Source organism: Lepidothrix coronata, unplaced genomic scaffold (genome assembly GCF_001604755.1).
Source record: "Lepidothrix coronata isolate B3197 unplaced genomic scaffold, Lepidothrix_coronata-1.0 Scaffold56, whole genome shotgun sequence".
In the NCBI taxonomy this organism is placed as follows: Eukaryota; Metazoa; Chordata; class Aves; order Passeriformes; family Pipridae; genus Lepidothrix; species Lepidothrix coronata.
Window position 1 is genome coordinate 2,518,030 of NW_016690236.1, and position 23,916 is coordinate 2,541,945.

Genomic DNA, 23,916 nt, shown 5'->3' on the forward strand with positions numbered 1-23,916 from the left:
ACTGTTGACTGCACTCTCCTAAGCCTATTGTCACCTCAAGATAACTGTTCCAGTGTTCCCTCTTTAAAACAAGTGTTTTTATCCCTGCGGGGGAACCATTACAGCTGAACACCTATGCAGGAATGACAGGTGTTCTCTGAGAAAAGCAGCAGGACCAGGACTTGTTTGTCTTATCAGACAAACTAATCGCTGCAGCTTCTCAGTGAACCGTTGTGTCTTCTCGTTATCACATACTGTTGCTTGTGTCCTTTATTTCACTCCAACCTTATCTACTGTGTAAGTCTCTCTGTATTTTGTTCCAGGTTTTAAAGTGCTACAGGTTATTTAACATATACTGTCCCAGTACTAGTACAGTGTCGCGGTTTAGAAATGTTACTCCCCAACTCAGTGTTCCCACCAACCAAAACCACACTACTGCTCTCTCTTGTTCCTGCCCCCATTTTCCCCTTCCCCTTTCTGCTGTGGTGGGATGCAGTTGAGAGTGGGAGGCACAAAAGGCAAAGATCACAGATTGAGATAAGAACAATTTATTGGAAACAGCAATGAGATAAGAAAACCAACAATAACAGCAGCAATATTAATAACAAGAGTGTACAAAAAAGAGCGTTATTCTCATGCAAAAGTGCTCACCACAGACCCAGAGGAGGGTGAAAAAAGACAGTGATTCACATGCAAAATGCTCACTGAGCCCGACCTGACCACAGCTGGCACCACCCCACCACTCTCTGGCTTGGTACTGGTGCCACGCTACCCCAACCACTCTCTCCACTGCGTTTTCTTGACCATAAGGAACCCCTTCTCCTCAGAAGAAAGAGTCCCTTTCCCCTGCCCCTGGCAAGGACATGAGGGGTATGGAATAACTGCTGTGTTCTAATCATGCCCCCTCCCCACTACTGCAAAAAAATTACCCCTGTCCTGGCTGGAACCAGGACAGACAGCAGTATTGCTTCAGCAAATGATTTCATAGACCTTAGTCAAGGTGAAGATGGAATGTGAGAGTATCTTGAATCTTGTACAAATCACAGACCTGTAAATGAGAAAACTTAATTTGACAGTTTATTTAAAATGGCATAGATGTCAGACAGGGTTTTCGAGCTTTAGCTAATAAGGCTTTCAGACTTGAACTGACTGACCTCAGCAGCACACTTCAGCACATAGCTAGCTAGCTTTAAAATATCCACTGAGGTTAAGTTGTCTTGATTACTCATTTAGCTCTTCATTTGTAGTGTCTAAGTTATCAGTAAATTGAGTAGCTCAGGTCCTGACTTGTTACCAGGGCTGTAGTGTTGAGGTCAGTACAGGCTGCAGGACCCAGGAAGTGTGTGAGTCAGAACACGCCGGTCTCTGTTGCTGTAACTGCTCTTGCTGACAACCCAGCCAGTTTGGTAACTCTAGTCTTAAAGTCTTGGACAGCAGCATATACCTCAGTAACTGAATATAGGATCTAAAGTTAAATGGTGTTCTCAGCAGTTCATGTTATGCAGTTGCAACATCCCATGTATCCCACAATGATTGTTGTATATGTATTTTTTGTGGGAACAAAAGGGAAGAATATGTTTAAAAATATCTATAAAACATTCAAAACATAATTAGTACTAGTTTTTAACATAAATGGTAAAATCAAGTAAGGAATATCTGAACTCAAGATTTCTGTTTTAAAATGGGCTCAATGCTTTCATGTTAAAAATTGAAGTTATATTTGGAGTGATTTAAGAAATAACATCCATGTAAAGTAAGCCCGTTATTCATGCAAAAATGATGATTTTAAATCTGAGTGTTAAGTCAGACAATTTGCTGAAGGATCATTCTTTTTTTGTTGCTCCAGTATTAGTCACTATACAAAATAAAAAGTTGACTCTTACTGACAAATAGACCCCAAATAAAGCATATAAAGTATCATACATGTTTTCTATTTCGGTGTAGTTTATTGGTAAATGTAGACAAACTTGTCTACTATAATATAAACAGTTTAGTCCTTAAGTTACAGTTTTTTTCATGAAAGATTGACATTTTCTGCTTTTTCCAGATAACAGTAGCTAGTGTTGTCTTATCAGGGAAAAGGTTAGCTGCAGTTCTCTAAGTCGTGGAGAAGATAAGAACAACTTTGAGTAATGGAGCAATGGTGCAACAAGGTCTTTGTGTCTGAGAAAAGATTAAAGACTAAAGAACTTCCCAATATCCTGTTACAATCAACCCTTTTCTTCCCCACATAAAAATTCCGCAATCACTTAGAAGTATGAAGATGTTAATCTATACAGGTTTTTTCAGAGAAATATGTTAATCTATACAGGTTATTATAAAAAGCTTAAGTTCTTAAACTTTAAAATTAAAGCTGTCTGCAATATAGAGAATACTTCAAAATGATGTGGGACTTTTTGTAAGAGAAATTAAATTTAATATTTACTTTTTATTCTTCATGTGGGGTCTTATTTGTGACTCTGAGCCTTTTTTGCAGATATAATCCCTCTAATTTAATTTTTTCAAATATCTAAGAAAAGATACCCAAGAATATGTGTTAAAATCTCTATAAAAATTGTTGAGTTGCATTTCTTGCACCTCTAAATGAGTATTTACCCCCTATCTAAGACAGATTTTCCTGATGTCAATGATGAATACATTATTGCACATAATGGTGGATAGGCCCAGTTAATTCCAGCTCTCTTGCTGTTATTATTAGCAAGTATGTCCTATAATCCTTATCATAAGCTCAGTTAGAACTGCTTTTGTAGCTGAAAGGGAGTTTTACTCCCCTTTCATTTCCTTTCCTTATACCTGGCCTGCTAATGTTTTCCTTCTTTACAAACTGAAGCTATGTTTTTCTGCTTCAGAAGCTGCTGCTTGAATTTAATGTCTGGACTACATATCTGGAGGAAGAGAGAAGAGCGAGCTCGTTGCTTCTGCTACCAGTACTAAAGCTGATTCTCCTTTCTAGTTTTATCTTCATATTATTTTTTTTGTTGTTGTTGAAAATGAAAAGCATCAATTCTGCTCTTATTTTAGGATAAGTAGAATTTACTGAGTTTACTCCGTGATTACGTGGGTAAAAAAAAAAAGAATCCAAAAGCAGGAGCTTTCAGAAATGCCAGAAATACTGTTTCTGGCCATATTATTGTAATACGGCTTTTAACATACCTGTTACTTCAAGTTCTTGCATTATCATTTTTGAATAGCATTGCACTTAAGCTGATCTATTTTTCTTTCCTTCAGTAAAGAAGAAATTGTTAATGGTGTTTATTACTGTATCAGGTGAATATGTGAGTATTTTTCTTGCCAGTATTTTCTTTTATGCCTTGCGTTTCAGAAAGAGACAGCTATTATTGTGATGGGTTTTGTGTACCAGTGAATCTAGGAGAAATGGAGGGAATAAATAAACAGGATTAGGCAAGTACTATGGCAAAAGTGCTGTTCTTGTTAACTCATTCTATTCTTTTGGTAGAGATTCTACATCACTTAGGATAATTTTTTGAAAATGTAGACCACTGGGGACATTGTGCAGGCTCTTGCAGAATGTGAACCATGAGAGAGGTCATGGTCTAGAAAAGGTAAATCTGGGAAATATCCCAGGGAAGTTGTTGATAAGTGTACTAGTGAAATTGTGACTATATTTGTATAATTTGCATGACTGGAGAGAAACAATAGAGGCAAAATACACAGACGGTAAACTTCAAGTATGAAAATAATGCTTGCAGAACATAAACAGGTCAGCAGGAAACTAGCATGAGTTTTTCCAATGTTATTTGAAGAGGTAAGTGTTAGTTTGAGGTTCTGTATAAATCACATTCTCATCTGTATAAATCACATTCTCATCTGTATAAATCACATTCTCATCTTCTGTTTTCTGTTTGAGACCTGAATTCTTTTTCATAGCAAAATGTAACATCTCTGCAATTTTCCCAAGGGGCTATTTTGCCTCCTGGACACATCTGTACACCCAGTATCTCATTTTTTCATAGGGGGAATCAACTCAGAATTCATCACTGCAAAGTTAGAGTTGTCATGTATCTTGTTTAATATTTGTCAGCATTGAACTTCTTCAGCAATTCTTTTTTCACTCACTATTTTCAGTAAATATTTTTTCAGCATTTCTCGTCTTAACAGTCTGAATATTGTCAGCCAAAACTGTCATATCACAAGAAAACCACATCTTCTAGAACATTTATGAACAGATTTGTATTTGATGTTTCTACCTTTCTAGCAGTAGCCGCTCAGCTAAGTCTGTGAAAAGGGTAGCACAAATTAAATTTTTGTCCTAACAGCCTTCTTGCAAGTTTTCTTCAGCTTTTTGTTGTCTGACCCTTAACAAAATGTCACTAGAAATTTCAGAGGATTGTCTGAAAGAAAAATTGCCAAAATTCAGGAATTTCAGGATCTTCGGAACCTTTTCCAAATTGTAGACTTGTATATCCATATGCTTCTCTGTCTTTACTTGTTCCTGATTTATCCAGGGAAACCAATTTTATCTTTTCACATCCTTTTTACCTTTCTTAGGTTAAACATTGGGTTATTTTTGGCATTTTAGGTCTGTATGAAATGTGATTTCTAATGGACAATATTGGAAGCATAATATTAAACAAAAGTTCTCGCCTAAAAATCCCTTTACAATGAAGATGCTGAAGAAAGGTTCTGCTGCTTCTTTTGAATTCTTTGAGGCTACTATATATCTAATATTTATACTACTTGAAGAAAATTAGACATTTGTCACCGAAAAGTGCAGAAAGACAATATAGATAAACTTGATGGATTCTTGGGAATGAGCATACCTATCACAGAATTGCAGAAGCTGCAAGTTTAAGCTGAGTGCAGCATCTTTCAAAGGGAATTGAATTTCATACTGTCAGCAGTGTAACATAACTGATTACTTGGTACTTAATAGCAGCTTTAACTTAGAGGTACTAATTTTACATTTAGACTCCCATTAAAAAGATAAACACCTTTAAACTGACCACTCAGCTCACTTAACCATGGTGTCTGTTTAGTATGAAAGACTTTATGCATTTTTTTCCTCTTACTTTTGCGGTTCTGAGGCCCTGTCTAGTACTAAGCCTTAACAACTTGTCTGCCTGAGACCTTAGGGCCACACAGAAGTCTCTGATGAAGTTCAGGAACATTCAAAGCTCCTTATATAGCTAAAATTGTGTCAGATGACCCGTGAGAAACAGGTACCACTGCAAATTCAAGTTAATGTTAAGATTCCTGTCAGCATAGGCAATCATTTCAGCCCTTTCTTGCAAAGCAACCAAATAAAGTATTACTCAAACATCTGTCAGCAGAGACTTGAGGGTCTAACCCTCAGCTAAGCTAGAAACCTATAATGAAGGACAGCTGGTTCAAACTGCTTCTGCTTAGACAAGGCTTCAGCACTTCTTTGATATATTAGGAAGTCACATTTGTGACATTTGTGATATAATTTTCTAGAAACAATCTGTCCAACCTAATTTATGCAGTCTAACTCTTCTTCATTAGACTTTATTTATCTTCATATTATAAAAATTATCCACACTCAAATGTGTTGTGTCTTTCTTTAAAACTGCTCAAATTTACTGTGCAAGTTTTCATTTGTAAAGAAATTAAGTTTTTAATAATTCTGAGATAAGCAGAAGCCTTCTGATCTCTTTTCCATATCCCTGTCCTGTACTAAGCTACTAGAACCCAATTCCTTCCTTTACTAAAATGGTAAATATTCTACTATTTATCCATAAGATTCCCTGTGGCTTCTTCTTCTGCTTTAATGTGTGTGCTTTCTATTTCAACCTCTTATCAGAGGGATGGGCTTGATTTCCTTAGATTCTCCTTCTTTTTGGGTATTCCGATGCTTTCAGAAGTTTTTCAAAGCTCAGGTTCATCTGAAAGCTGAGAACTAAGAAAACCCAAAATTTCACATTGCATTTTCAAATGGGGTAAAAGAGGGAAGGTGAAGGGCTGTTTTTTAACAAAATGGTGGATAATCATTGTCACCTCAATAGAAAGTTTAACTGCTCTTGAAACAGTCATTTACTAGATAGTTCATTTACTTGGAATGAGGGTAAAAAAGGCCACTAACAATGGTTTATAGTGCATTCCATCACATAATTGCTACTATTCTACTAGTAATAATCTGAAATTTAGAGTTGTCTTGAGAAACAAAAAGTCTGAATCCACAGGAAACAGGATCTTTTTCTCCTCATTTTTTTTCTTCTGTCGAATGGTGCTACTGTTAAGAAGCTATAGAATAAGTACCTAATTGTCAAAACTATTGCTCAACCTGCAGGCTTTTTGTACTGCTGTTCATTTTGCTATTCAAGCTTGAATTTTCTGTATTTCTTACATTGCAAAAAACCTGTGTTTTCTCTTGTAGCCTTTCTGTATGGATCCCTGATTCTTCCTTTCAAGCACTGTCTAGAAACTGTTGATGACAATTTAAATTGCCAATTGCTTGTGGTATCACAGGGAAGGATATTTTTTGAAAAGTGAATATATACAACCAGACTCCTTAATTTCTCGACCTTGTAGATGGAAATCCTGATGAAGCTAGAATTAGGGTTAGCTGTCTTAGACAAAACTGTCACTTTTCTCAAGAAAGTGTAGAAAGATTTTGTAGATGAAAAGAGGTTAGTTGGAGTGAAAAATTTTTATAAAGCTAAGCAATTACTGACCATTTAAAGGATCTTTTTTAATACACACTGTAGGAAATTAATAAGACGGTTTTATTACAAGCAGGGGTTTCCATGGTTACCTCGTGCCGAGATACCTGGAGGTCATTTTATTTGGGGATTTGGGGAGCCATTTTGTGGCCGAGGACTAGTGGGCTTCTCACTGTTCTGCTTACAGTTACCTATTGCTGCTCACAGGGTTGCACACAGTTACTGTTACTTAGAGTTATGGTGTGTGTAAGGCAGTAAGACCAGTCTGGGCTCACTGCCAAGGGACCATGCGGCCGGGGGCAGGGAAACAATTTGATAAGTTGGTTAAAACAACCAATGGACTGCAAGAAGAAGACTATACCACCTTTTGAGAAAGAAAAGAGCCAGGTTTGGCATGGGAGGAGTGAGGGAGTGGTTATGTAAATCAAAGGGTCTTAAAAGGGCTCGTCCCTCCCATTCGGGCTGTGTTCGGACCTGATCACGAGTCCGGTACACCCAGCGTGCTGTCGATAAAGTTCTTTGTTTCACTTTATTTGGCCATCTCCGAAATTTTAATTAGAGATATTTCTCACACACACTGTGATGTTTCTTCCATGTTTGAAGGTAAGTTGGCTATAGCAGGGCCATGTTCTTGGTTCTGAGGAAAAAGTAACCCTAAGAATTGTTGACTGACTGAATGTAGATAAATGATTTTTTTTTTTCAAAGTCTCTAACCCTACATTCATTTTCTCATATCTCCAGGTATGGTTTTATGCTGCCTTGACCCATCTTATCATGTGTGAATATGACTTCCTGTAGAAACCTGAGGTACAGTGTAATATACAGCTGATTTTGAGATGGTTGTTTTTCTTGTTGTTTTGTTTGCTTGTGGTTTTGTTTGTTTGAGGTTTTCTAACAAACTCTAAAAGTGTTTGTAAAACTTCTAAGGATTTTATGCAGACTTTTGGATTGACTGTATTTTAAATTAGAGTTTTTGTATGGCATTAGTGCTTGAAAGCTAAAAGACGTTTAAACTACTTGTGTATTGTACTTTTGTGTGCTAAGGGGCTTTGCAATGTTCTGCTGTTGATGAAATAGCTTGAACAAGAACAGCCCTTACTTTAAGTGACCTCTTCTTATATTGAGTTGTTCAAAACCTGGTAGCATTTACCGACTTGCTTCCTAATGACATAAGAGCTAGTCTCCCTTATATTAAGAAAAGAAAATATTTCGTCACTGTCATGTGTCTGGCAAACTTTTCTGGAGTGGTTGTTCCTGTAGATAGTTCATTCATATCTTTGCTGATGCAAAATAACTAAGTCAAGTAACATAAGTTTTGTCATCTTCCTCAGACATAGTAATAAAAATATATTTTAAGCAATAGAAAAAGATGTCACTTTTTAACATAAAACACTTTTCTCACTAAAGATTTTCTAACTCTCCTAATTGTTGAGGGGCGTGTAAATCTATTTCTAAATATAGTACTGATTGAAGACCCAAAATTGGTTACAATAAACATGTTAATGTAATTTTTTTACCTACTCTAATGTACAATTTACAAACAACTCTCCCCAAACCAACCAAACAAATCCCAAACAAAAATCCACAAAATCTTTTTTTCTGTTTTTCTCCTGTTTCTCTTCAGAAAAACAACCAGACTGCCAACAGCTTCTCTGGGAAACCTGTTCCAGAGCATTACCACCTTCACAGCAAAGAATTTCTTCCTAATATCTAAACTAAACCTACTCTCAGTTTAAAGCCATCCCCCCTTGTCATATCATACCATGTCCTTGTAAAAAGTCCCTCTCCAGGTCTCTTTCAGCCTCCCTTAGATACTGGAAGGCTGCTGTAAGGTCTCCTTGGAGGCTTCTCTTCTCCAGGCTCAACGAACTCAACTCTCACTAGCCTGTCTCTATAGGAGAGGTGCTCCAGCCCTGTAGTCAGCTTTGTGGCCTTCCATGGACTTGCTGCAACAGATCCACATCCTTCTTACATTGAGGTCTCAGAGCAGGACTCAATACTTAAGGTGGGGAGTCACATGGGTGGAATAGGGGGGCAGAATCACCTCCCTCAACCTGCTGGCCAGGCTGCTTTTGATGCAGCCCAGGGTATGCTTGGCTTTCAGGGCTGCCAGTGCACATTGCTGGCTCATGTTGAGCTTCTTGTCAACCAGAGAAAGTCATCTGTGATCACAGAATATGCCAAGTTGAAAGGGACCTACAAGGATCCCTCTTGGCCAACTTAGTCCAACTCTTAGCCCTGCAAAGGACCAACCCCAAGAGTCATGCTATGGTCCTGAAAGTGTCGTCCAAACACTTCTTGAACTCTGTCAGTCTTGGTGCTGTGACCACTTCCCTGGGGAGCCTGTTCCAGCACTCAATGACCCTCTGGGTGAAGAACCTTTTTTCTAATATCCAGGCTAAACCTTTCCTGACACAACTTCAGGCCATTCCCTTGGGTCCTGTCACTGGTCACCACAGAGAAGAGATCAGTGCCTGCCCCTCTTCTTCCCCTCATGAGGAAATTGTAGACCACGATGAGATCTTCCCTCAGTTTCTTTTCTCCAGGCTGAACAGACCAAGTGACCTCAGCCACTCTTCATACGGCTTCCCCTCAAGGCCATTCACCATCTTTATTGCCCTCCTTCGGATGCTCTCTAGTAGCTTAATGTCTTTCCTGTATTGTGGTGCCCAAAACTGCACACAATATTCAAGGTGAGGCTGCCCCAGTGCAGAGCCCCTCCCTCAACCTGCTGGCGATGCTTTGCCTGATGCCCCCCAGGACATGGTTGGCGAGGAAGGCCTTGGCTGGTGCAAACAGTTTATAAGCATTAGTCAGGCAGTCTAATCCAGCATTGTGTCTTTAGAACATTTAAGTTAATTTTCCTTCTAATTAAGTAAACCTGAAGTATGTCAGTGAACCTTTACCTTCCTGGAACTGAAACATAGAACATAATGTGAGTTGACTGAATTGCTCGCTAATTGAAGCAATCAGTCAAGATAATGAGGGAGGATTTTCTAGTTAGTGGTGGTGGTTGGGGGATAGAAGAGACATTCAGAAACTCATTGGAGGTAGAAACATGAATAGGGTTACAGACTTGGGAGGATTTTTGTTAGGGTTGGCAGTGAAGAAGTTGTGCACTCTTCACTCAGGAATGAAATTTGAAAAGATTGTTGTTTATGTCTGTTGTACTGAGCTGTTTTATACTCTTACTAAGCAAGTTTTTCTGATATATGGCAACCATAGAATTACTATTGACTTAAATTAGAAAAGTAACTGCAAGTTCTAATTTAAATTGAATTGTCACTTCAGGGTGGAATTTTTACTAGCTTGCTGTAGTTCTTACAAGTATGTGATCTGGATGGTGTTCAGCACTCATTAATCACTTTTGCATACCCATTTACAGCTGGATTTTCAGATCTGGTTTTAAAGTTCATTTAACATGCCTTCCAGAAAGTAAATATGTCAGTAAGTTTTGGTTTGTTTTACATACTCATTCTTCTGGTGGTTTAACTTAGTACAAGTCTATACTGCATTCAAACTTTATTCAGAGTTGGTCAAGACTAGTTTCATTTCAGATTACGGAAAGTAATTCAGGAACACCTGGAGCTGAGATTTATATCCTTACCTAAATTTTGAAAGCACTGTGTTTTTATAGCTCTTCAGAGGAAAGACAGGAACTGCATTAACACTTGTTAGAGCAACAGTTAATGCAATGCTGACTAGAACTTAAAGCTCTCAAATATTAATATTAAAATGTCAAAAAAATAAGGGGAGGGAGGCTAAGTTTAAATATTTGTTCTTTAATGAAGGAAATTGCTTTTTCTCCTTTAAGAAAAAACCAGTCATGTTATTTGAGAGACATTATAGTGATGTGAACAAGGTTTGCTTCTTTATTTTCTTCTGATCTGGTATTGAAAGTAAAGACTCAAGTCCTCCTAGAAGTTATTTCACTAGAATAAGTATGTGCAGATTTTAAATCCTCACAGGTTATGTACACCAGTCGTGAACTTGGAAACTGTTTTATTTCTCAATTGAAATATCGCATTGAATGTTACCTTGTGCTTAGCTTTTTCTTGTGGCAGATTCAGACGCGATATGTTGGAAACCTAGATTTCAAGTTGCAAGGATTTGAAAACATCTAACTTTGGTTTTAGTGGTTTTGTGTAGTAATGTTTTATAATTTAGAAAATTTGTGTCTACATAAAGTTGTACTCATATTTAAATCCTCCTCCAGACATGGTGAAAATGACACTCTGTGTGGCCTCAGATCCCATAATCTACATGATATAATTCCCTTGCTTAAAGTAGATAGTAGAAGGCCACTAATTATAGAAATTCTGGCAAATTTCAGCACTCCAGGCTGCTTTTCCAAACTGTAAAATAGTGAAATGATTCCATCTTTTACTTTCTTTAGAAAAGTTCAATCGGCTGGAATTGTCATTCGTCACTGACAGCACTCCATTCAGTATCATTTTACTGGAGTTAAGGTGATAAATCATATTCTGCCATTTCTCTGAAGAGTATAAAACCATTCCAGCACTACATCTGTTAAGGATATAGTGCTAGTCTTTCCATGCAGCAGAATTTTGAAGATTTAATCATAACAGCACCATTTACAGGTGTCTATTCATGTATTTGAATCTTTTGACTAGGAAAGATTGGTTACTTCATGAATGAGAAAGAAATATATCTTGGGATAATCTCTTCTATCCAAGCTCTTTTCTCTATAAAATGGGATTTTGAGATATACTTGTTTAAAATACCTTCAGGAACTTGAAAGCAACAAGCGTTTCCAGTATTTCTGCAGCTGTGTGAAATGTTTTGCACTTAAAAATGAAGGTGATCAATTATGATTACACAAAAGGGGCAAGCAAATTCTATTAAGACTGTCAGCAGTAGTAGGTTTTGTAACTTTGTTGAGAAGGATAAAACTTCTTCTATTAAAAGCACCACAAAATAAATGAAAGTTACATATTTGATTTTTTAAATTTTTTTTCTATGACACTGTGATGCATTATTTTTATCTGCCTCCCTAAATATGTTCTGGAGAAAACCAAATTTTTTCAAGTATTAGAGTGAACTAATGAAAGTTGACTAATCTGTCTCTAAACAGACTATACTATCTTCTTCTCTACTGCCTAAATCCCCATGACTCATTTATGCATTTTCTTGTCTCCTCTCTCTGTATCCTTTTCTGCCCTTAGCCTAGTTTGTGCTATTAGTAGGTGTTACTCCTTTGCTGCCAGTGTGGCCCTACTTGGCATGCTTTGATTTGGATTAGACCCAGTCTGGCCATGTAGGCTGAATACCTGTGAGTAGTTTGAATGTTTTAGTTCCCCAAACTCAGCAGTTGACAAACTGTTGTTTTTTTTTTTTTTTTAAATTTGACGAATTTAACGTTCCGAAGGTATCTGTAAATGTGCCAAATATGTGATAAAAAATGAAATCTAATTCCTCTTGTGAGGCAACCATGCTGTTAGTGAGAAATTAGTTTGATAGTATACTTTATCATCTTATCATGGTTTGTAATTTCACACTGTGACTGTAGTTTGGACAAAATGACAAGCATTGATGTAATTTGCAACATTGCAGACTGTTGGAAAATGTTTTCAGAGAGAAATATTTTCTACTATTTCTCAAAATTTTATGCTTATAGATGCCTTGCTCTTTTTGACATGTGTTTATTATTCATATATTTTTCAAGAACTGAAATGTTTTCACTGATTAAATCATCATATGTTCTCTTCCTTATGATGATTATTTTTAAGAAAATATACATCTAATTTTTTTTGTAATGTTAGCTGTGGTTTATCTGATATATTTTATCTGAATATGAACAAATGTGTTGCCTTATAAATTAGAATAACAGGAGTGTTCAAAGGAGTTATTAAACTAAGTTTGAAAAAAGTTGGCATCAACTTAAGTTAGGATGCCTAAGCACAAAACTGTCTCTTAAGAGCCACCAGAATTTGAAAGAAACATTAAAATTTATATAATCTAGAGCTCCACGAACTTGAACATATGTTTGTGTCCAGTCCTAAACAGTACTGAGAAGCATTTCAAATAGTCAGCATCCAAACCCAACCAGCTCATTTACACGTATTTCCTTCAGACTTGGTCTGTTAGACGTCCTTGGAGTCCACTTACTGCACTGATCTGCTTGTAAGATAGGTGGCAGGATTGGATGAATGGAAGGGTGTGGATGTATTCTACCTGGACTTCAGCAAAGTCTGTCTCCCATGGTATTCTTCTGGAAAAGCTGTCAGCCCACAGCTTGGACAGGTGCACTCATCTCTGGGTTAAAAACTGGATGGATGACTGGGCTCAGAGTGTGGTGGTAAATGGAACTAAATCCAGTCGTTGGATGGTCACTAGTGATGTTTCCCAGGGCTCAGTATTGGGCCCAGTCCTGTCTAATATCTATCGATGATCTGGACGAGGGGATCAAGGACACCCTCAGGAGGTTCACAGATGATACTAGAGGGTGGAAGTGTTGATCTTCAGGAAGGTAGGAAGACTCTGCAGAAGGATGTGGGCAGGCTGAATCGATGGGCCAAGGCCAGTTGTCTGAGGTTCAACAAGGCCAAGTGCTGGGTCCTGCCCTTGGGTCACAACAACCCCCTGCAGTGATACAGGCTGCGGGAAGAGTAGCTGGAAGGCAGCCTGGTGGAAAAGGACCTGGGAGTGCTGGTAGACAGTGGCTGAAGATGAGCCAGCAGTGCACAGGTGGCCAAGAAGGCCAATGGCATCCTGGCCTGTATAAGCAACAGTGTGGCCAGTAGGTCTAGTAAAGTGATTGTCCCCCTGTACTCGGCACTGATGATGCTGCACCTCGAGTTATGTGTTTTGGGCCCCTCACTATAAGAAAGACATTGAGGTGCTGGAGCATATCCAGAGAAGAGCAACAAAGCTGGTGAAGGATCTAGAGAGTAAATCATATGAGGAGCATCTGAGGAAGCTGGGATTGTTTCACCTGGAGAAAAGGAGTCTCAGGGGAAACCTTATTGCTCTCTACAACTACCTGAAAGGAGATTGTAAGAAGGTGTGAGTTGGCCTCTTCTCCCAGACAACTAGTGAGAGGATGAAAGGAAATGGCCTCAAGTTGTGCTAGGGGAGGTTCAGTTTGGACATCAGAAGGAATTTCTTCATGGAAGGGGTTGTTAAACACTGGAATGGACTGCCCAGGGATGTGGTGGAGTCACCGTCCCTGGAAGTGTTCAAGAAACAATTGGATGTGGCACTTAGTGGTAAGGTCTAATTGACAAGGTAGTGATCGGTCAGTGGTTGGACTCAATGATCTTGGAGGTCTTTTCCAATCTAAATGATTCTGTGATTCTGTGACTTGCCTTTTGTGTTATGGCTTAGGACATGTAGTATTTTCCTCAGCAGTAGGAATGCAAATATGTGCCTCCCTTTCAGGGACTGTCTTAACCACCAATCTGTATTTCACATAAGGAGTGGGGGTTTTGTTTTGTTTTGGTTTGTTTGTTGTTTTCCTGCTTCACAACTTTATGGTTCTTATTGCATCATATGTACAGCTACAAGATAAACAGTCTTGGCAAAAGCAAATGGAACGTAAACTGCATCTCTGTGAGCTCCCTGATGCCTAGACCAGAATTTCATGGATTTTTTTGTCATTATGATCCAGACATTTTCCTCTGGATTACTCTATAAACATCATCACCATGGGTGTTTTAAACGAGAAAAGTGTCTTCCTTCCAATAATATGTAGGTACTTGTAATTTGGAGGGTGTTTTCATCTGTGATCAAAAAGAGAGAGAGGTATTTTACTGCAGGTGAAACATCTAAACCACAAAGAAGGTTTTATATAATTGGCTTATTCCAGGGAGCAGCTTAAAGGAAGGAAGGAATAGCTGGTGTCAGGGAGGAAATGCATGGGAACATCTTAAACTGGCTTTGCTGTCGGAAGACAAGACAATGTATCATGTAACTGCACTTTAATACAGATGTTTGGATTCCTTTGTATTTCTTTGAGGGAGGAGCTGGTCAAGTGCTTAAGTAGTTCTGCAACACCTCTAAACTTTTTAGATGTGAAATTACAATCTATTGGACTGTTGAGTCCTTCACAGTCCCTGTCAAAATTACGTAGACTCACTAGTACAAAGAAAATGAATTGTTATAATGTATTTTAATACTTTTCCATATAGTCCCAAACATAGCTACATATTGTCCTACCCAGCAATTAAGGTATTAAAGTAAGGTTATATAAGAAAAAAAACCCCAAAACCTAACAAAAACCTATTTACATATGAATCAAAAGATATTAAGTACTTTGGAGACAAGTCTGTGGGTTACTTTTTGCTTTTTTCCTTTTCCCTCCAAGAACAGCTTAAAAACAAAGCATAAATTCATCACCCTTGGCCAAAGAGTTCATATTCAGAAAGGCATTTTGGGGGCAATTAACGCTTCTCCCTGCCATTACGCACTTGGATCTCAAGCATGTACCACATGCTTTCCTGACCTGGGACCTCTGTCAGCACATAAATACGGAGGAAAACAGGTATGATTATAAAGTGAGTTTTAAATAATTGCTTAATGTAGAAGGGTGGGAACGTGGGGGAAAGTTGCTTAAGGAAGATCAGTGTATGATAGATACTTGCAGGTTGTATGTGCGTGTATTTGCTGTTGTCCTTCTTGAGAAGTCCTTGCCAAGAGAGATTATATGCATCAAATTACGTTCCCCCGATTTCATTTAAAATTAAACTGTTTTATTCATTTGTCTACATTCAAATGGCATAAACTCAATTGAAATGAGTTTGCTGCCTTTATTTGCAAAGAGCACACTTTATCGTTCTACTTTTCTCTGAACTATTTAATGTTTTCTTTTTAATGTTTTATTTTCTTTTTAGTTGTCTTTTGAATACATGCTCACCTGCTTCAATGGATCCAAAGCTACTAAGAAAAACACCCCTAAATATGTAACAGATGCAGAGGTGAATATAAGTGGAAACAGTTGAATAAGGGAAGCAGACCCAGAGCTGTCATCAAGCTCTTCACAGTCACTAGATTTTTTTTCACCTGCTCATGCAGTGCTTGCTCAAGACCTGTTGGCAGTGACTATATATTTCATCCCTCACCATTTTTTCCCCCTCTACCTCACAGGCTTTTTCTGAAAGTTTGTGACTGTATTAGATTCATCCTTAAATCCTGCTAAATGTGCTAAACAATGTAAAGTGGTTGCCATTAAAAAGACAGGTTTATGTGCTGCCAATCTTTTAACTCAAGCCTCTTTCTAAAGTTTGTCCTTGGAGATTCTGTGGAATCCTTCCAACTTATGAGAAACTGGTGTGGAATGGTGCATGTCAGCTTGGTGAGAGACCACTGAAGGGCTAGGAGTTCATTGGCTTGTTTTTCTATACAAACAAAATGAATTTCGTGAAGAAGTGGTGCAGTGTCTTGAGTGCAGTGTCTTGAGTCTGTGGCATGGTAATCATAGAGATACCATGATCATATGGGTAAATTTGAGAGCAAAAGGAGTGGCATTTATATTTTTTCAAAAATGTTTTTGAAAGCAATTGATGCTTGCTGTTCTCTTGTTGTTCCATATGCGAGAAGTGAGTTTACAGAGATTTTTGTAGCTGTGTGAAGAAACTTCTGGGCAAGATGGCTTTAAGCAAGGTACAGAGAAGTTTTGATTTGATTACAAAAATAAGTATTCCAGAAATCATAATTTCATGTGCATTCCTTTTCTTCCAAGAGTGTTCTCAGATTCCTTTAAATGCATCAGTCTTTCTTGCCTTATGTACTTTGTGGATACAAAAAAGGAAAGTAGAGGCTTTCAAAACAAGCTTAGAATCTAAGTGTGCATAGAAGTAACTATTCACTAAAACACATGCACCCAAGCAATCTAGATGGTAACTGTTATTTGTTTTTATGCCAGTGCTATTAAAATAAAAGGAGTGATTTATTAGGGATGAACAGAGTTTTTATGGCCATGTCAGTCTTGCACACGTTTATAACGTTGCTTAAGTATCAATACTCACAAGTTTAACTCTTTGTTTTATTATGTGTAAAGAAGTTTGGAGCAGGTCATTCCTTGCACAATAAGTGAATGGTATTTAAGAGAATATTAAAGCCCCCTTATTTGAGGAAATGGCTTGTTGGATTTTCTTTAAAGTGTCTGACCTCCTGTACAGCCCTTAATTCAACAAATTTATTATTTTTTATGCAATATTTTTGTCTGATATGTATCAATATTGTGTGAGAATATCCTTGTGTCAAAGGAAGTTTAGCAAAGTGTTAGCAAAACAGTGAGCATGTTTGTAATTTCTCTCAGGGATACAGACTTGTAATTGCTTGGTGCGATACATTTTCTGGACACCTGCAGAAATTATAACAAGAAGGAAGGGAGGCAGAAAGAAAACTTGTTTTGGGGTATTGATCGTGATACAGAATTAATGCTGCTGCTTGGTCTATTCTTGTCTTTTCATTCATAATTTTCTGTTGTTTCAAGCTGTACTGAAAAGGAGAGAGATAAATAGATAAAGATATTTGCATATGTAGAAAGTATAAAGAATAATATATGGGAAGAAAAACACTTCAGTCTATGAAAACTTTTGTCTTGCTTAGACAGTTTAAATATTTAATGAGCAGTTAGACAGTTTAAATATTTAATAAAATACTGTGATCTTATGTCTTTTGAATAGTGTCTAAATAAATTAACATTGTGGGGTATAGTTAATTACTTTATTAATTAATGCTTTGAACATTGTAAACATTCTCTAATGTGCAAAAATGCAACTCTTCTGAGAAAACTGCCAGTAAAATAATTTGAATTTAGAAGTCACAGAAAAGGCAGGAATGACTGCTCTTATAAGGCCTGATACTGCACCACTGAAGTCTGTGGCAATATTGTCTTGTGCACCAATCACTTAACTTTGAATAAACTGTACGATTTCTCTTTAAAAGACCACCACAGTCATTTCATATTTAGGAGAATTTGAAGGCTCAAACTATATTTGGGAATCTCAGCAGAACAAAATTGTAACTTTTAGGAGGAATGCTTAAAAAATAAATCCTTTAAAGAAGGTTACTGGTTTCTGCATCCTGAAAAACTGTTCAATGTCCAAGAGTATAGCACTGAAGGTATTGTGTGTGCCACTAATACAAGCAACATGTAGAAAGTAGGAATTTTCCTGAGATACACATAGGAATAAATGCAAAGTCAAAGCCCTAAAGCAACTCAGAATTACTTAGCTCTCTTGATGTCTACAGCTTTTCTTAATAGACACTACTTTTACTTACCTGAAAGTGGTTATTCTTACCTTGACACACATATATAAAACTTTTATGAGTTTCAAGAATCTGTGAGAATTTATGCAAGTATACTGTGGAGAAAAAGGACACAAAATCCCCTAAAGGTGGATGTTTAAATAATACAGAGAAATCAAATCCTTATTGAACAGAGCATGGAGCCATGGTCCTTTCAGACACACTGAGTTGAGAGCTCTAAAATATTAAAGTGATTTTTGATGTCCAGCTCTAAAGCAATAAAAATGGATCTTCATATTTTTATGTATGAATACTGGGCTTATATGATAATAATGGCCATCAGGAGGATGTTGCACATTTGCAGACCTGCCATTTTCAGTGCTGATATGCTACCCATATGTTTCCTTCTGCAGTTTCGAGACCACTGAGGTTGTATAACAGCAGCTCTTGTTCATCCAACCTTTGAGTAATCTTCTTCAGCTGAGTACAAGCATGGCAGTCAGGACTTGTCTTGAAGGATTGCTTTGAAATCAGTTGTCACAGTTTGCTCTTTGTGGCACAGCAACTTAATTCTGTTCTGTTCTGAATTAAAGGAAAGCATAAAGTGTCTTGAAGTAGTTTTAAAAGTAGGGAAAAAAAAGACCTTTCGTAACAGGTGGCCTTATGCTTGATTCCTGGCTTGGATATCTTTGGAAGAACGGCAATGTAGTAACAGAGATGCTCGTTTTTAAAATTAATTTTTTTAGAGTAGATTTTTTCCATGACAAACCTGCCTTGTTATTATCTCTGCACAAATGAATGATGAATTAAAAAAAAATAAAAAGGGTAGCATGAGGATTGAGAAGCATTCTTGGAACTGGAAGTGATTTTGTCAAAATCTTGAAGGGTGGTTTGACTTATAGCTTGCAGTTTTTTATTATTAATTTTAAGGACACTTAGTTCTCAGCTTGCCTTTATTACATAATATCAGCTTTCCATTTTATACAGCCTGACAAAAAATATTAGAAAATATATCTAGGAACATGAAAATTTGCACCTGCTTTTTAACATCAGATAAACTTTTGTAGGCTTTTGTAAACTTTTGTAAACTTTTTGTACAGAGGAGCGCAATCCCTGAATTTGTTATTCTCTAAAACCAAGCAAGCTATTTGATAGATTTGAGGGAGTCTTGCAGAGCAGAGCCCTTAGAGATGCCCTACAAATGATTCATTATTTAGGGCCTAAACCTATTTTCTCTGTAAATTCCTATTCAGACAGTTATTCTGATAACTATGTTAACTGACAGCATGCCTGTAATAAATGTGGATAGAGCCTTCCTTAATCTTCATTCACGAAGCCTAGCCATGAAAATGTTAACTGAGTGAGTAGAAAGTATTATTGCAACAATAGAGCTAAACTATCATCTCAGAATATTTCTTTGGTTGATTCTAATTCTCTGCAGTTGAGCAGACATAGAGCCTACAAGTCTAAGCTGAAGCTGGAAAACAGTTTCTGCTACTTAATACATCATGAGTAATTTGATATTTAGACACTGGAAAACTATTAAGAATACAGTCAATATTAAGAATTGACAACAGAGTCAATTTTGGTGAATCTGGCCTGTAGCTCTAGTTTTTCAGGATACCCGTTTCCTTTTAGTTCCTGGGAGCTTCAAACCAAAACATCTAGGATATTTGGCATTAGCATGTATGGAACAATTTTACCAATGTATTCTATAAAGTGAGAGACAGGTCTACTCATATGAGTAGATGAGTACCAGATTGCACAAAACAGAGTGAAGTACTTCCATCTGCAGTTAAACAGATAAAATAATTTAACTCTTAAGAAAGGCAGATAGTCATATTTATGTGTAATATATGGTCATCTATGGATCAGATTATCTGCTTTCTCATAATTGCTAATTTATGTTAAATTAGTTTACCCCCTGTGTAGCACCTATATAATGGTTTCTGTAGTATTCCATGGAATTATGCATACTCCCTGATAAAGGGAAAACTAACAATAAACCCAACTATTCCACTGGAAAAGACAGAAAAATAATTGATTTCATTATATGTAATGAAAATTCTGTCTTTTTTGGAATCAGTTTAAGTGCAGCTATCAGGGACTTCATGTAATTAGATATGTAAAAATGTGTTCTGGTGTCCTGCTGTATTGTGGCTTTAACTGCAGGATCTGAAGAATTTGCCTAACAAATAGCCAAGAACTATGCTTTGTGGGTTTTGTTTGTTTGCTGGCTGTTTTTTTCTTTATTTGTTTTGTTAGACATGTGAGGGACCTCTGATATGTGATGTGTAGATTTAAGTTTATGCCTGTCCCCAAGGTTTGAAACATTCCAGTCATATGTTTCCTATCAAATATATTAAGAAGCACTGTATGTATTTATCCATACAGCATGTGATGAATTCTGAAAGTCTTCAAATTTGTCTGAGCTAAATTCAAGGTGGAATTTCTTTGGATTTAACTGAATTCTGAGAACAGGTTTTATTTTTCTTTGAGTTGTTTTCATTGAGACACCTTTCACAGTAGCGTTGTATGTTTCTAGTTTACTTTCAGCTTAGTTGGTGAGATACAACTGACATCTGGTCTACTGTCAGGATATGCCAGGTGATTATTACCTTGCAGCATATTTACCATCAACACACTGAATTATTCCAAAACATTTCTGCATTTTCAACAACACTGGAAGAAATGACTGAATGGCATTAAGTATGTGAAAATGATTAATAGCTTTCCAGAAAGTTAGACATCCATTACTCCAATTAGATATCTGTCAGTTGGTACTGACAGATGAGAATTAATACAAAATGCTTGGCAAGAATATTAATTCTGTGCATATATTTTGTATCTATATGTTTATCTATCACTGCAGTAATACAGATGCGCATGTTCACAACATATTGAGGTCTACTAAAATAATCACATCTTATAAAGAGTAGGAATTCAAACAATAAGTTGTAACCAGGTACAAATAGTTAAATGTAAAACTCTTGTTACCATTCTAATTTTGTTGAGAATTGAATTAGTTCCCTTCTTAATGCATTTTGGTTATTTGCAATCAAATTTCACGTGAGAGGAACTTTGTTTTTTGAGCACTGTAATCCAGTCATTGCTCCCATGACAGATACCTATTTCTCCAAAAACTAGAACAATGACAAAAATATTAGCACGCTATTTTATAATTTCATCCTTTATCTTTAGATCAGCCTTAAAACAGCATTTATTTTGTGATAACACAATTGGAAAATATACATATGACAACATATATTTGTTTAATTTATATCATAGAAATGAGATTAGTTTGTGACAGCATTTTGCAAATGACTGAAGTACCACAGTCTAGTGGAAATTATTTGACAAAGACTTTTTTTATGTACACTATTAAAGTATGTTATACGTTGTTCAAGACAGTATATGTGGTCTTAGACCAAATGTATGCATATACATTTTTGTGTAAATGTGTTCGAAAAGATTGAATGTTTCTATTAAGTAATTATTTTCATGCTTGTTATAATTGATTGAAATTTAATAAACAGGCAGGTTCAGAATTTCTCACACTTGTACCTGGATTTATCCTATCTTCATTTGAAACTTTCCCAGAACCTAGTTCCCCTTCGCTTTCCTCTCTTGTGCCAAAAATCCCAGGCTCTTATGAATATTGACCTAATTTGGACAACGGTACCTTCCCCAAAATATCTCTGAGAAAATAACTTCACGGTCTTGAGATGCGGAAGACTATCGTAGATGTTATTTATTGATTAGTATTTATTTTTTAAAAATAAACCTATTAAATATAAATTTCTTATAATTTTGTTATTGTTTCTCACAACTGGATCTGAATCAGGGGGAGATGAGGACTTCTGAATCTGGTAGTTCATCATAACTGAGGGGGGCCTTATTGGTTGTTACAATTTCCACTCAAGTAAAAAATGTTCCACGTCTCCCACCCCACTTTGCCCAGTAATCTTCTTTGCCCCATACCTGATGGACAAAGGTTGGCTTGTTTGTGTTTTGAGGGCAAACAGGACTGAAATGGACTCTTTTTTTGGCATTCAGGATCTTAGAATTCAGTAGTCTTCCTGCTGGTGACAATAGAGTAACACTGCTAAGAAAATGCTGTATAATCTTCCTGAGCTCAAGAATGCCAAAGTATTTTTTTAGACCTCTTTTGGAAATGTGATGTGCATAAAGATGTATTCATACTCATAGTGGCCTGTGGAAGTATGGTAGAGATGGATAAGGGAGATTAACTTGAAGATAGAGTAGGTCCAGGTAAAAATGTGAAAGACTTGAATACATATTTTTTAAATATATCAGACTGACAGCCCATGAAAGAGGCATTATTTTGCAAAACTCCAGACTTGTATCCCAACTGTAGTTTTGCTGCAATTATTGTTCATGCTGAAGAGTTTTGTAGCCTATGTTATGGTATTTTCCTTTTTAACTTTTATGGGTAGTTCCTTCAAAATTATCTATCTCAATATAAAGCATTTAATGACTAGAAAACTAGGCAAGTTCTTATCCTTTTTCCGAGTCTATCTTATATAACACTAATTGTAACTGATTAATGGTTATTTATCAGCCCTGTGTGAAAAATACATACCTTGTGGTTCTTACAGGCTACACTGGGAAGGAAGTGTGTTTTAACCTGGAAAGGATGATGAAGTGCTTCCTTCATATTCACAGCAGAGCTAATCCCACTCTGGTCATGAATTCTGCTCCATTACAGCTCCTCTGAGGGTGAGAAATGTACAGGTGTTATTGGTGGCCTTATTGGAAATGCTGAGCAGGTGATGGATAAATTGTAGGTGAGAAGATGTGTTTGAAAGGGGGATTTTACAAATCTGGTTCTGGAAAATGAGAATATTCCAATTGGTCACTGAGATGCATTCAGTGTAATATGATTTTTCTCTCCAAGTTGCTGGTTTTATCTGAGTTGCACTTTGAACTACAAGTTCGGTGCAGAATCTGTCTCATCTTTTTGATGTTATAGAGTAGGAAAATGAGTTGAAGTTAAATTAACACTGTTTTATTTAAAAAAAATAAAAGTTTACGTGTCTGATAGGTAAGAGCAGCATACTAAAGAAACAAAAATTTCCCTTTGAAATGGTGTTTGATCCAGCAAAATCCAATAAATGGAAAACGGATACTTTCCACAAGATGGCGGTGTAGGTGCATTTTTTTTAACTTTTCTGAGCTAAAATAAATTGTTCTGCAAAACCCAAGAGAATGTTAGAGGTAACCTAACAATTTATAGCTGCAAGTAATTGCTATGTGTTTTATTATTGTAATTAGTCAGATCCTGGGTGACACAGTAACTTCCACTACTCCTGCATTTTAGTATGATTTATTTAAAATACATATAACTATTTTTTTGCCCTTTGTGTTGTGGTTAGAAGTCATAAGCGCTTTGAGCAGTGAGGTGTCTGTTTAGATAATGCACGGTGAAGGAACACAAAAGATGATGAAAAACTTTTGCACCTTTTAGCCCAAAGGTAAAATCAAGGGTAAGGTTTATCATCAAAACATACAGAGTAAAAGCTTCTATGAGGAAAAAATATTTTGTTTTGATGTTAAGAAACAAAATCCTCCCTCATAAGTATTATTGGCTTTTAATTGTCCTACATTTTTTCAAGATAAGGCTGATAGGTTTTTTTGGGAGAGGTGAGTTCCCCCTGTGGGTTCCCCCCTCACTCCCTCCACTTATAAGTTAGTTGAGGGTTTTACCTAATTCCTCTGCTCAGCGTAGAAAGGTGTCTTCCATAAGTGTTTATATCTGTGTGAATTTTGCTGCAGTGTATTTCAGTCAACCAGACAGATCTCTCTCTGGCCAGTCAGAGTGGAATTTCATGTGCACCCACAATACATATTCTGATCTTTAAAACTCCTTGATCATGGAGATATAGTGCAAACTTCACAAGAAAATACTAGTCTATGCTACATGTAGCAGTGTGTCTTGGAGAATGTCAACCTCACAAAACTATTTTGCCAAAACCCCAGCTTTTCATCATTTTAGAGAGTCTCCAGCATAATGGCTCGTTGTGCACATGAGCAGCTGGTGCATCTGCAGAGGACTGGGAAA

The 23,916-nt window shown here is 36.9% G+C and overlaps 1 long non-coding RNA gene across 1 annotated transcript; it reads left to right on the forward strand.

Moving 5' to 3' along the window:
• Positions 1–3,133: 3,133 nt before the first annotated feature.
• On the forward strand, positions 3,134–15,110 carry LOC108498147. The gene is made up of 3 exons (XR_001875083.1): positions 3,134–3,254; positions 7,362–7,427; positions 14,952–15,110. It is a non-coding gene; the product is annotated as an uncharacterized LOC108498147 (long non-coding RNA).
• The last annotated feature ends 8,806 nt before the right edge of the window (positions 15,111–23,916 follow it).